The following is a 13,815-nucleotide window of genomic DNA, read 5'->3' as shown; positions in this document are numbered from 1 at the left end:
CAGCCACCACACCTAGCCTTTTTTTATTTTTTTTTTTCCTGAGACAGAGTCTCACTCTGTCGCCCAGGCTGGAGTGCAGTGGTGCAATCTCGGCTCACTGCAAGCTCCGCCTCCCGGGTTCATGCCATTCTCCTGCCTCAGCCTCCCGAGTAGCTGGGATTACAGGCGCCTGCCACCACGCCCAGCTAATTTTTTGTATTTTTAGTAGAGACAGGGTTTCACCATGTTAGCCAGAATCATCTTGATTTCCTGACCTCGTGATCCACCTACCTCAGCCTCCCAAAGTGCTGGGATTACAGACGTGAGCCACCGCGCCTGGCTTTTTTTTTTTTTTTTTTTTTTAAAGATGGGGTCTCGCTATGTTGCCCAGGCAAGTCTGGGAACTCCTACTCTCAAGCAATCTACTGGCCTTGATAGAGACTATTTATATACATATATATTTAAATCGAAAAATGTTGAAACAGAGCAAATGTTCACGAACTTGGAGATTGTTTTCCAAATTAAGAAACCCAAAAGATGCCAGAAACCTATTAACAGCAAGTTAAAAATACGAAGACTTAACAGGTCCCTTAGAAGATCTGCATAGTGATTGCCTTTGATGGAGAATAGTGGCTGGGCTAAGGGACACTTTTGGGGTTCAGGTAGTGTTATGTATCTCCATCTAATTGGTGGTCCTGGGTATATTCACTGTGTAAAATTTATCAGGCTGTACACTTTTATTTATGCACTTTTCTGTAAGTATGTTAAACTTCAGTTTTAAAAGTTTACTACTAGCCTTATTAATATAGTACTATTATTAAAAATAGTGATAACAATAAACTAGCCCTAGAACAATAGGAAACAAAGAATAGAAAAAGGAAAAGAGAAGTAAGTGCAGGTGGGGAGAGAAACAATAGAAGGCAGATACTTTATCACATTCAAAATCATTCAAATAGCCATCATTAAATCTACTTTCAATGATTTCTTCAGAGGCAGGAAGTGTTAGGAAGCAAATAAATACCTGAGTTTCATAGAGTGAGGATGAGTATGAAAGACAGTAAAAGAGTGGCAGAAAGAATAGGTGAGAGATATATCTTAACTAGGTAATCAAAGCATGCGAGTGTGTCCAAGTAACTTAAACGGGAAAAAAAAAACCAACATACCTCAATTTGAGATGTATCAACCCCACAACATGGGACCTTGAAATATGCTGGCCAGTCTTGCTCACTAAGCCTGTCCTCTGATTTGTAATTAAGGCTATGTGGAGGTGGGGTGGGCCCAAGGTGTGCCTATTGAGAGATTGGGAAAGGAAATTACATATGCCCACAAAGTATTACTTAAAAGCACTGAGTACATCAAAACTTTTTTTTTAAGAAATTGCAAATATAACACACCAATGACCAACTAAACACATTTTTTAAGAGTTAATAGTTTCTAAGGCTGATAGTAGCCAACAGCTAAATAAACTTTGGTGAGAACTAAAGTAACAAAGTGGGAATAACTGAATAATTTGCTAATTGATAATGGATACACTTTTGGCCTGCCTAGCTCAATTTCTTACTCCCTTTTCTTCCACTTAATATGACACTTTTAACTGCTGTTAGGGAATACTAATCACCCCCCCATCCTCCCGTCCCAGCCCCCCACCCTGCTCCCTTGCCAAGTACAAGAAGCTGTGGAGAACACAAAAATTAAGACATACTCCTTGCTCACAAGTTTACAATCTAGTACAGGAGATAAGCCATGAACAAAACAACCTTAACAAAAACAGAATAGGAAAAGAAACAAGAGCAGAATTCCATACAACTTAAGAGATCCCTTCCAGCCAGTGTGGTTTAAAAAAAAAAAAAAAGCTTCTACGCCGAGGCACTCTCACACTGAGCGTCGATTATATTCCTAGAGAAGTAATACAGTTTGACTGGAACAAAAGGGAAGATGTACATAGAAGAACAATCAGTGAAATGGATGCAGTGGTTGATAGGAACTATTATAAAAGTAAGGGTCCTATACTCCGCTACAAAGAGTTGCTACTTAGCCTGTTATCTACCAATAGTCCAAACTACCAAAAGCTTCTCAACAGCAGTAACGTCTGATCATTATTTTACTCCAAGAAGATTTATCTGGCAACAGTATGACAGATGGACTGAAGTGTGAAAAGACAAAAGCAGGGTCCAATTAGGAAGACATTAAAATAGGCCGGGCACGGCTCACGCCTATAATCCCAAAACTGTGGAAGGCCGAGGCGGGCAGATCACCTGAGGTCAGGAGTTCGAGACCATCCTGGCCAAAATGGTGAAACCCCGTCTCTACTAAAAATACAAAAAAAGTTAGCCAGGTGCAGTGGTGCATGCCTGTAGTCCCAGCTACTCGGGAGGCTGAGGCAGAGGAATCACTTGAACCCAAGAGGCAGAGGTTGCAGTGAGCGCAGATTGTGCCATTGCACTCCAGCCTGGGAAACAAGAGCAAAACTCCATCTCAATCAATCAATCAATAATCTGGGTAAATTACTAGCAATACAGCTGGAGAAAAAAAAAAAGGACAAGATACAAAAGATACTGTGAAGATAAAATCAAGGGGACCAGAATGACTGCAACAAATGAGAAGTGTCAACAATGACACTAAAGTTCTAATAGTCTGAGCACAGGAAAATGGTAGCAGTATCAACAGAAAGGGGGATGAACTAGTTTGTGAGAATATATAGCAAGTTAAGTATAGGGGGAACCACGGATCATGCAGATAACCAGGCAACTGGAAATGTTAGAAAACAGATTGATACTGAAGTTATCACATCCAGCAGCCATCTACACAGACCTGACACAGGAGATAAAACAAGTGGCCAAGGTTAGTATCTCAGGGGATATCCATGGTTATTAGGGGAAAAGACAGAAGGAACAGTTAACAGGAGCATCGTTGATTGTCCAACGTTCCACATGATAAGGGAAAACAGTTAACAGGAGATAGGATGCTTGAGAGTTTTAAATGATCTAAAACAACAAGACTTATATTTAGGGTATGGTTAAAACCAAGTGAAATAGTAAGTAGAAGCAAATACAGTATGAGCAAACCAAAAGGCATGGGAATAATAAATACCAAAATCAGAATAGTGCTTAAGGATGGAAAATGGGGAAAGGCAGATAGGGAGATTGACAGTGACTGACATAATATAATTTAAATGGTAACTCTAGTCTTCAGATGTGTTTGTACATTATTAGTTCCTAAACTCGGGTCAATGAGTGTTCAACATACCATTCTTCGTGTATATTTGTGGCTGAAATATTTTATTAGGCTTTGTGCCATAAGAGTGAATGTCTTTGTAGACTGATAGGTATACAAAATCCATATTGCAGAGGAGTTAAGAAGTAAGCAAACTGTGAAGACAAAGAGGCAGAAAAGATAAAACATTCTTTGGAGAAATTCTGCAAAGAAAACAAGTAAGAGAAACGTGGTCTGAAAAGTTAGAGGAGCTCGGACAGGTTGTGTTCATAAGTTGGCAGTTTGTTTTTCACTACAGGGAAAAAAGAGACTATCACAGGCAAAGGGGACGAAGCCAGCAGAGAAAAGGATATTGAAGATCTAAGCCAGAGGGAAAATGGTATGAAAGGGTCCGAGGAGAGAATATGATCAAGAGCACAAATGAAAAGGGTGCCCCTGGAGGGAGAAAAAAGAAACCCTTTTTTTTCCCCTCAGAAACCAAAGGAAAGAGATACAGAAAAAAAATCTGTGGTTAAGAAATACATATATTAAAACTGCTCATGTTAGAAAACCAATTTATTACCAATCTCTTCCACTAAACTGTACACTTCTTAAAAGAGATAGAATTTATCTTTTTGTTGCTAATTCAGGGTCTAACAGGGTGCTCAATAAATGACAGCTACATGAACAAAATAATCATCTGAGAAAAGTTAAAGATGGGGCTATCTGCTAAGGGAGACCTGATAGGAAGGAATCGAGGAGTACTAGAAGGGAGAAAACATTGGGTCCAACTGGAAAGGGTAAAATGAAACTCTGCTATAACCCCAGCGCTTTGGGGGGCCGAGGTGGTCGGATCACCTGAGGTCAGGAGTTCAAGACAAGCCTGACCAACATGGAGAAACCCCGTTTCTACTAAAAATACAAAATTAGCCAGGTATGGTGGTGCGCGCCTGTAATCCTTACTACTCAGGGGGCTGAGGCAGGAGAATCGCTTGAACCTGGGAGGCGGAGGTTGCGGTAAGCCGAGATCACGCCACTGCACTCCAGCCTGGGCAACAACAGCGAAACTCCATCTCAAAAAAAAAAAAAAATGAAGCTCTGAATCAGTAAGAAATGAGTAACAGAAATGGCAAATAGTAGAACTCAGCCTGGGTTCCCACAAAAGCGTGAGAAGTAATAAACAAACTGACTGGGTCTAAGAAAGTATAGCTCAGAGTTCCCAGTTTGGGAAGTGAAATACTTAGAACCAGCAAGGAGTTCTCGACACAAAGAGAAAAATACCTTGCTCTAAAACATACACCATGCCAGGTGCGGTGGCTCATGCCTGTAATCCCAGCACTTTGGGAGGACAAGGCAGGTGGATCACCTGAGGTCAGGAATTCAAGACCAGCCTGGCCAATGTGGTGAAACCCCGTCTCTACTGAAAATATAAAAAGTAGCCAGGTGTGATGGTACAGGCCTGTAGTTCCAGCTACTTGGGAGGCTGAGGCACGAGAATCGCTTCAACTCAGGAGGTGGAGGTCGCGGTGAGCTGAGATCACGCCACTGAGCTCCAGCCTGGGTGACAGAGTGAGACTCCATATCTCAAAAAAAAAAAAAAAAAAAAAAAAACACGACAACAACACATATACCTTGATGAGCAATAGTATGTTATAAATCATTGTCATTATGCAGCATTCTCATAGTGTATAGTTCTTGTGAAGAAAATAAACTAAAACACTGAGAATTGATTTTGGATGAAATTACTTAGCCTTTGTTTAGGTTTTCCCAAATTCGAAGTGTTTAGTATGTAGTGTTCTAATGTCTACGAATTTATTTCTGGCTAGGAAATTCCCCAAAGCCAACAAAAATCAAAATACTTTATGCTATGTCACCTATGTGATTTGAAAAAAAGCATAAAAGATGTGGAATAATTTCACTTCATTAATAAACATAAGACAAAGCTGAAGACAGCCAAGTTCCACTCCTTATTGCCTGATTCCTGTCTCCAGAACTGCAATTGTGGTCCAAAGTCACACCAGCTTTCTGCCCAATTAGCGAGGTCTGCATTAGCAGAACTCAGCACTTCTAGTCCAGAATCCCTCTAGAGAGCAGGCAAATGATGGGTTCCATCACCTGGCCAACATCAGCAACCGCCAGAGTCACCTTAGGGACACAGACAAAGATATTCATCTACTGTACTGGCAGCCCCTACAGCCTGCCTTCCTAACAGAGTCCTTTCTGTGAAGACCACTATCTAAGTGACCTGTCATAGAGCTTTATAAAGCAGCATTAATACTGTGGGCCAAAATGAGATTGATCTTTGAGCTTCGTGGTCTCCTGTTGTCAACAGTGCATTATAAAACCAATACTAAATACTTTATAAACAGGTCTCCCTACAGTATATTAGAAAAACAGTGCATATTTCATGCCCCATAGTTAGGTAGCCACATATCCATCAGACTAATAAATTATTTATTAGGTGCTCAGAAGTGCAATAAGAGTCAATAAACTAACTTCTGGATACTTATAAGCTACTATTTCACTGGAAATTGTACCTGAATGAGAAAACCGTCTCACTAACTGAATGGGGGATGGAAATATCTCAGCTCTCTTAAGTGTACTGTCAGAAGAAAGCATGGGCCTCATGAGTGAGAAAGGACAAAATCCCCACACCCTGAAAAGAGTCCTAGTTATTAAATTACAAAGAACCCATGCTCATTTCTTTTCTCTTGTGTATAGATTCCTCTGGTTCTACCATCCTTGGAGACAGCTCAGGGAAATAAAAATCGGTGGAAACATTTCTAACACACCCTGAGTCAGGCCAGATGACAACCACCAACAATGGTTTGCATTTGACATCTCCAAAGAAACTACATAATGACTTGAGTATACAAGCTTTCTGCTACATGCATAGCACAGAATTTCGAATTTATGAATCTAAGGTTTAGAGCAGACTTTTTTTTCCCACGTTTGGTTAAAGCTCCTAAGCCTACAGACACCCTTTGCTCTGTCCAACATTATAAGGCATCTCTTTCCTGGTTCTACCCCTCTGAAAGAGGACCTTCCATTCTAGAAGGTATTCCAGCCCTTCAAAAAGGAATTTCTTCAGAAGGAGTTATTTCTCAAACTATCAGAGGCATGGACCTTTGTGTAGTATTGTGGGTGTCATGGTTTCACATGCTGGCCACATTAATACCGGAGAGCAAGCATCTGTAACCCACAGCTGTGTGTGCTCCAGCCCCAAAGCACCCGCAGGGCTGATGCCAATGCAAACCACTCTTCCCATCCCACATCTGAACCACACTGGTTTTCTCCAGGAGCCAGAGGCTGAGATACAGTTCTGAAAATGAAGGTTTGGGGTTCTTTCCATTCACATGATGGGTATAGGGTGTTGAGAGGAATACTGCCGGATGGACTGGCTCCTTTTTTCTCCCCCATTCCATACCAAGTGAGTAAACCATAAAGAGGCTTATGGTGTCAAAGGGTATTCCAAAATAACCCAGGGGAAAAACCTAAATGGATAAATACATAGATTTTGTTCACACTATTCTCGGTTTTTTCCCCTACCATCTTATACTTTTATTCCTACAGACTCCAGTTTTTTTTGTTTGTTTGTTTGTTTGTTTGGAGACGGAGTCTCGCTCTGTCACCCAGGCTGGAGTGCAGTGGCACGATCTCTGCTCACTGCAAGCTCTGCCTCCCGGGTTCACGCCATTCTCCTACCTCAGCCTCCCGAGTAGCTGGGACTACAGGCGCCCGCCACCATGCCCAGCTAATTTTTTTTGTATTTTTAGTAGAGACAGGTTTTCACTGTGTTAGCCAGGATGGTCTTGATCTCCTGACCTTGTGATCCACCTGCGTCGGCCTCCCAAAGTGCTGGGATTACAGGCGTGAGCCACTGCGCTCAGCCTAGACTGCAGTTTTTAAGGTTGAAAAATATTTTATGTCAGTAGGAAAAAGTGGAACTAAAGGAAAAACATGAGCAGACTTAGTTTCACATCACTTTCTCAAAAAGACCTCCCAAATCCTACAAATAATGAATGCTAATGTAAAAATATAGAAGAAGACTGGTTTCTTGTATTACTTTTGCTACTACAACAACTACTGCTAAGATGATTATTCATATTAATGAGTTTGGTATGTAGACAAACTATAAAAGACGCAGTCTCTGACCTCAAGTACTTATCTCTGTCTTCTGGGATTTACTCCTCCTGCTAGATTTACTTTTATTCTTCATACCCTTGCCCAGAGGAAGTGATCATCACTCAGGACTTGGAGCATTTCCATGGGTGGGGTTTAAATATGACAATGAGAAGAAAGAGAACTTTTGCCCTTGGACACAGACAACGTTGGCCCCAAAGCTCAGGATGTCTAGTTTGTGGCAAGGAGAAATATAAACTCCCTGTGAAATTTTTACACTGGTCTCACTGAGCTTTATCAGAAAAACTGTGTAAAATGTGAAAGCTTATAGCATTTCAGTGCTTTATCACATCATGCCCACATATGCAAACATATGTACATGAATGAACTAATAGTAAACAATTTCTCTTCATCCCTTATAGTGTTATTTACATTTTGTGTGTGTGCTTAGAGCATATATAAAAGAAATATATTCAGGAAATCAATTTTGCCAAGTGGTTAAGTGTCAGAGTTCTGCAGCGCAATTTCTTGGGTTTGAATAACTGCAGAACCTTTTACTAGTTGTGTGATCTTGGCAAGTTACTTATCCAAACTTCTTCATCTCTAAAGTGGAAATAAAAGTACCTGTTCACAGAATTGTTGTGAAGGTTAAACATTTTTATTAGTGCAAAAGTTTAGCCAAGCGCCTGGCATACAAGTACTAAAATATCAGTTGCTGCCTGGGTATGTGTGTGAAAAGAGATTTCAAAGAAGAAGACCACGGGCCAAGTTTGGCTTCAGATGTGTTTTGCTTGGCTCCTCCTAAGTGAGTGTGTATGAGTGTGCATATGTTTAATCAATGACAAACATGTAAAACACAAGAAATTTTAAATTAAAATATGGATATTCGGCTGCTGAGGGAATGGGCAGGGAAAGAAAAGGTGAGGCGTTAAAGAATTAAAGATATGGTAACAGAAACATATGTTCCTTCCTGACAACAATCAGCAAGGGAGGAGTAGAAACTACTCTCTGCAGCACGTACTTTAATTTTATACCCTACCAGGTTCTCACAATTCCTTTACTGGCCTGGCCACTACTGCCATCTAAGTTCATGATGCCTGGGCTACAAGCATCCATTAGTATATCTGGAGAGTTCATTGACACATAAATGAAAGTCATATTTAAATAAAGTATCAAGTACCAAAATGTTTTCTATTATGCCTGTCTCTGATAAAAATAACACTGAATTGCATTCCGTTACTTTTGCGTTTTCCTAAACCCTAGATTGTTTATTGTAGTATATATATAAGGAATAAGTAAATCCATTACATGTGACTGTATCAGGAGCCCTGCTGCAAGTACAGACATGGGCTTTGAGACAGCTATGTTTTCAGTAACAGTGGTTCTCAAATATATTTGCTTTAACTAGGGGAGACCTTTTTTGAAAAGAAAAAAATATTGATATTGTGAATATATGAGATAAGTAGTATAATGCCTGGGCCCCTTGGCTTCTGCAGCCTGACACACAGAGAATTGTAAGGTCATACCAAAAAATTTTAGGAAACAGCTCTAATCCCATTGCTTTACTATACAATCAAGGAAACTGAGGCAAAGTCAAAGAATAAACTGGTAGCAAAGCCTGGACCATTTTTCACGAATTGGTTCTCCTAACTGTGTATACACTGGAGCTCAAAGCAGTCACCCAGGAGGTTGGTAATCTAGTAGTATACCAGATTTACTCTTTGCGACTTGTGAGAACTGACTATTAAATTTTTAGGAAACTTACAAGCCAGTTGACTTCATATTGGCCATGTTGAACCTGACTACAATCAGTGTCAGAGCCCCCCACATTTAACCCCATGAACCTTATTAAACTCGTTTTTGTTTTTTGTTTGTTTGCTTTTTGAGACGGGGTCTTGCTCTGTCACCAAGGCTGGAGTGCCATGGTCCAATCTCTGCTAACTGCAACCTCTGCCTCCCGGGTTCAAGGGATTCTCGAGCCTCAGCCTCCAGAGTCGCTGGGATTACAGCCATGTGCCACCACGCCCGGCTAATTTTTGTATTTTTAGTAGAGACAGGGCTTCACCATGTTGGCAGACTGGTCTCGAACTCTTGGCCTCAAATGATCTGCCCTCCTCAGCCTCCCAAAGTGCTGGGATTGCAGGCGTGAGCAACCGCGACTGGCCTAAACTTAAAATTCAGCCAAGGGCAGTGTGACTCATGCCTGCAATCCCAGCACTTTAGGAGGCCGAGGCGGGTGGATCACGAGGTCAGGAGATCGAGACCATCCTGGATTAACACGATGAAACCCCGTCTCTACTAAAAATACAAAAAATGAGCCAGGCGTGGTGGCGGGCGCCTGTAATCCCAGCTACTTGGGAGGCTGAGGCAGGAGTATGGCGTGAACCCGGGAGGCAGAGCTTTCAGTGAGCAGAGATCGTGCCACTGCACTCCAGCCTGGGTGACAGAGCGAGACTCCATCTCAAAAAAAAAAAATACTAATTAATCCATGTAATTGAAAAAGAATTATACTTTCCACCTAACAGATATTAAAACATCTGAAATTTTTCCATTTTTAAAATATACAAAATATCACACCACACAAAGAAATACAAAGTATACTACGAAAGTATAGATTATTAAAACTTTACAAGCACAACCACTGCTTGAGATGCTGACATTTGGCCAAGTTAGGCATCTTCACAGGGTACACAAATAATTATTTGTCCTTGTACCCACTTCTAGAGATTTGAGAAATTTCATGAAAAGTTTCAAGAAAACCAAGCCAGACTCTTAAGAGTTACAGAAAAAATCTACACATAAATGTGGACTTCTTACTACGTACAAGACATTGTAAGTTTTATAAAAGATAGAATTACAGTAAAATCTCAGCATCCAGAGCTCTTAGGAAATTAATCATTCTGGAAGGGCACAGAGTCAGGGAGATGGAACTTTATATTTATTGAGCACCTGTTGTGTGCCAGGTACTATGCAAAACATAAAATATTTTTTCATTCATTCTTCACAGGTCCTCTGAGATAGGTATTATTATTCTCATTTTACCAATAAGGAAATCGAAGCTAAGAGAGTTTAGTCACTTGGCTGAAGTCTTATATTAAGTGTCAAACTGGGAATTCAAGACCAAGTTGGTCTGATTTCAAAATATGTGCTCATCCAAATATCCAGCATTGCCTCTCCAGGTTTCTACCATTTTAGACAAGAATTTTCTGAAAACGTGCTGCCTATTACTCTGTTTTAAGCAGGACATATCTTTCTTGATAATTAAACATCAATTAATATCTGGTAATATCTTTAGGCTTCTAAGTGCTTAGGGCCTCCTATTTGACTTGGCATGGGAAAGAGGAGCTCTGGGAATGTTCTATTTTTTTAAATTCAACAACTTACCATTTTATCCTTTCATAGTTAGTTGTAATTATTAATTGTTTGCCTAATATTTGCCTTCTTCCCAGTTCTAGAATTTGCTATTTTATTTTACTATGAGTCTTTCCAATGGAATATTAAGTAGTCATTAAGAAGAATGGAAAAAAAAACTGTAAGAACAGATAAACAACATCTCCAAACAAAACATGAGTAAAAGGCAAGATCAGTAAATACTGTGTACTATCATTTATGGAGAAAGAGAAAAACAGGAGAGAGTAGAAAAGAAAAACTGAGGAGGTAATGAATACTTCTAAAATGGGGCTAAGCTATTGCTAGAAATACCTTTAAGGATCTGGCAAATAAGTCTGGGTGTGATGCTCACGCTTGTAATCCCAGCACTTTGGGAGGCCGAGGCAGGAAGATTGTTTCAGCCTAGAAGTTCAAGACCAGCCTGGGCAATACGGCAAAACCCATCTCTACAAAAAATACAGAAATTAGTTGGGCATGGTGGTACGTGCCAATGGTCCCAGCTACTCCAGAGGCTGAGGTGGGAGGGTCACCTGAGCCCGGGGTGGTCGAGGCTACAGTGAGTCCTGAGCGTGCCACTGCACTCCAGCCTGGGCGACAGAGTGAGACACTGTCTTAAAAATTTAAAAAGAAGGAATCTGGTAAACAGAAAAAAAGGAGAATTTGGCCGGGTGCAGTGGCTCATGCCTGTATCCCAGCACTTCGGGAGGCCGAGGTGGGTGGATCACTTGAGGTCAGGAGTTTGAGATCAGACTGGCCAACATGGTGAAACCCCATCTCCACTAAAAATACAAAAATAAGCCAGGCATGGTGGCAGGCGCCTGTAGTCCCAGCTACTCAGGAGGCTGAGGCAAGAGAATTGCTAGGACCCAGGAGATGGAGATTGCAGTGAGCCAAGATCAGGCCACTGCACTCCAGCCTGGGCAACAGAATGAAACCGTCTCAAAAAAAAAAAAAAAAAGCAATGGACCATTTGTTTTCTCTGTGTAAGCTTCTGTACATTTTTTTCACTTTTTACACTATATATATGAAATTAACAAAATAAAAAAAATAATATATAATGATGGCCCTGAAAACCAAAGAGAGTTTTGGAATTTTCAGTTTCTAAGCAATATATGGGGGAATAACTATCTTAGAAATTCAGTATGTAAGCTTGTAAGCCTTGTTTCATTCTGCAGGATGCTCAAAGCACAGTTCCTACGTGCTTTTCAACTGTGCTCATATTAGCCCAGTATGAATATTTAAAATAAAGTCCTCTAATTTCACATCATTTATAGTATTGCTGGAGAGACTATATGTAAATGTACAATTTAAATAAAAGATGTAAATAACCACTCTCTTACAAAAGTAGAAGTCTACAAATCAGTACATGTGTTGTTAGTTATAATACATCCAGGAGCATACGTTATTTGGTTAAAAGAGCAATTTGAGCTAAGATTCTTAGACTAAAGAGAATATCAAAAGGCAAAGAGAAGAGAACATTCCAAATGGGTGGGGAAGCACGAATAAAAGTATAATAATCCGAGCACCTTGGGAGAACAAGGCAGGAAACTCAACAGCTTGAGCCCGGTTGTTTGAGATCAGCCTGGGTAACAGAATGAGATCCCATTGCTACAAAAAAATTAAAAATTAGCCAGGTGTGGCGGCATATGCCTGTGGTCCCAACTACTCAGGAGGCTGAGGTGGGAGGATTGCTTGAGCCTGGGAGGTTGAGGCTGCAGTGAGCCATGATTGTGCCACTGCTCTCCAGCCTAGGCAAAAGAAAGAGATTCTGTGCTTTTTAAAAAAAAAAAAAAAAAAAAAAGTGTAAGGATGCACTGTTCCTTGGACTGATGAAAGATATTAATTAATAAGACATGAGATTAGAAAGTGTATATACAGGCAAACTGTAGGCCTTGAAATTTGGACTTCAAATTTCTGAACACAATAGTTAAGTAACAGAAGTTATGTTTCATCTAGGAATGGTGAATGCAGCAGAAAACAGAAGTATTAAATTAGGAGATTTGTTTGTATTCAAATATTCCCCTAGAACATAAGCTCTAAGAACGAGGAATTTTATCAGTTTTATATTCATTTATACTGCATGCATTTACACTTGAAACTATAGTAGACACTAATAGGAAATGGACAGCCCATCACAGAGCATGAGGACCTAAACTAGGTAATTGTGAGAAATAAATTAACAATTTAGAGTTTTGTTTTCTGTTTTAAAGAATCTACGAGAACTGATGCCTAAAATAATTTTAGCGCTAAGGGAAAAGAAGCTAAAGACAACTATAAGATTTCTAGTTGGAAAAAATGGTGAAGGCAGAAATATAACTTGATATTTATATTTGTACCAATACATGTACTATACAGTTAAAATATTTCTACCTAAAAATATTTTCTGAAATTAAAAATGGCTGAACACTAAAATTGTGCTCTATCTTCAATTCTCTACCATCTACTACTGACTGGCATCACACCCAACAGCATATGGCTTTACCACTCATCTCTAAACTAATGTCATGTCATTCCCCTTACAGAACCTACTTTTGCCTTGCATTATGGAGATGTTAGACATCATCTACACATTTGACCAGAGGATCATCTATCCTGTCAGATGGGAATGGGCATCCCCCCAGAATGCCTGGCATACCCAATGAGCAAATGCAAGAGATCTCTCAGATTTCTACAACAGAATATCCTTCTTACTTAGGTCCCAAGTTCAGTATCTCTGAATTAGACCGTAACACATTCTTGCCAAAACCGCTGCCACCCTGTTTTCAACTCTTTGTTAATGAACGATTAAGCCTCCCACTCATCAAGGCTTGAAAGCAAATTCATGTCTCCTTCACCACTATATTCCTACCATGCTTGGCTTGCTGCCACAATTCAGAAATGTTGAAAAATTTGGGTGAATGAATGAACACAAGATGAATAAATGAATGATTACAGTAACACAGAAGTTTCTGGGCTAGGGAGATGAATTCAGGAGATGCTTCCATTGACTGCTACTTCAGAGGCAATGGCAGGCATTGCTAACCAAGTACAGAGTTGTGTCTTTTTTCTCTGGCCCACCTCAGACTCTCAAAGTATTCACCAACCATCAGTCTAAATTCACTCACAAGATATTAAGTATATGTCATCCCAGAA

General features: G+C 40.2%; 1 protein-coding gene across 2 annotated transcripts in view; it reads right to left on the bottom strand.

Moving 5' to 3' along the window:
* BNC2 (basonuclin zinc finger protein 2) overlaps window positions 1-13,815 on the bottom strand; it is a 460,343-nt gene that overhangs the window by 316,698 nt on the left and 129,830 nt on the right. The window contains exon 1 of one of the 2 annotated variants that reach the window (XM_058431776.1): window positions 1,143-1,262. The exons of the other annotated variant lie outside the window; for it this stretch is intronic. The gene's annotated coding sequence lies outside the window, so the exon portion shown is untranslated. Of the gene's footprint in view, window positions 1-1,142; window positions 1,263-13,815 lie in introns of those variants that run through there. 2 annotated transcript variants of the gene reach the window in all.

The sequence above is a fragment of the Hylobates moloch genome, unplaced genomic scaffold (genome assembly GCF_009828535.3).
Source record: "Hylobates moloch isolate HMO894 unplaced genomic scaffold, HMol_V3 SCAFFOLD_19, whole genome shotgun sequence".
NCBI lineage: Eukaryota > Metazoa > Chordata > Mammalia > Primates > Hylobatidae > Hylobates > Hylobates moloch.
Note: the sequence above shows the minus strand (reverse complement) of the source record. Positions and strands in the feature narration are given on the sequence as shown.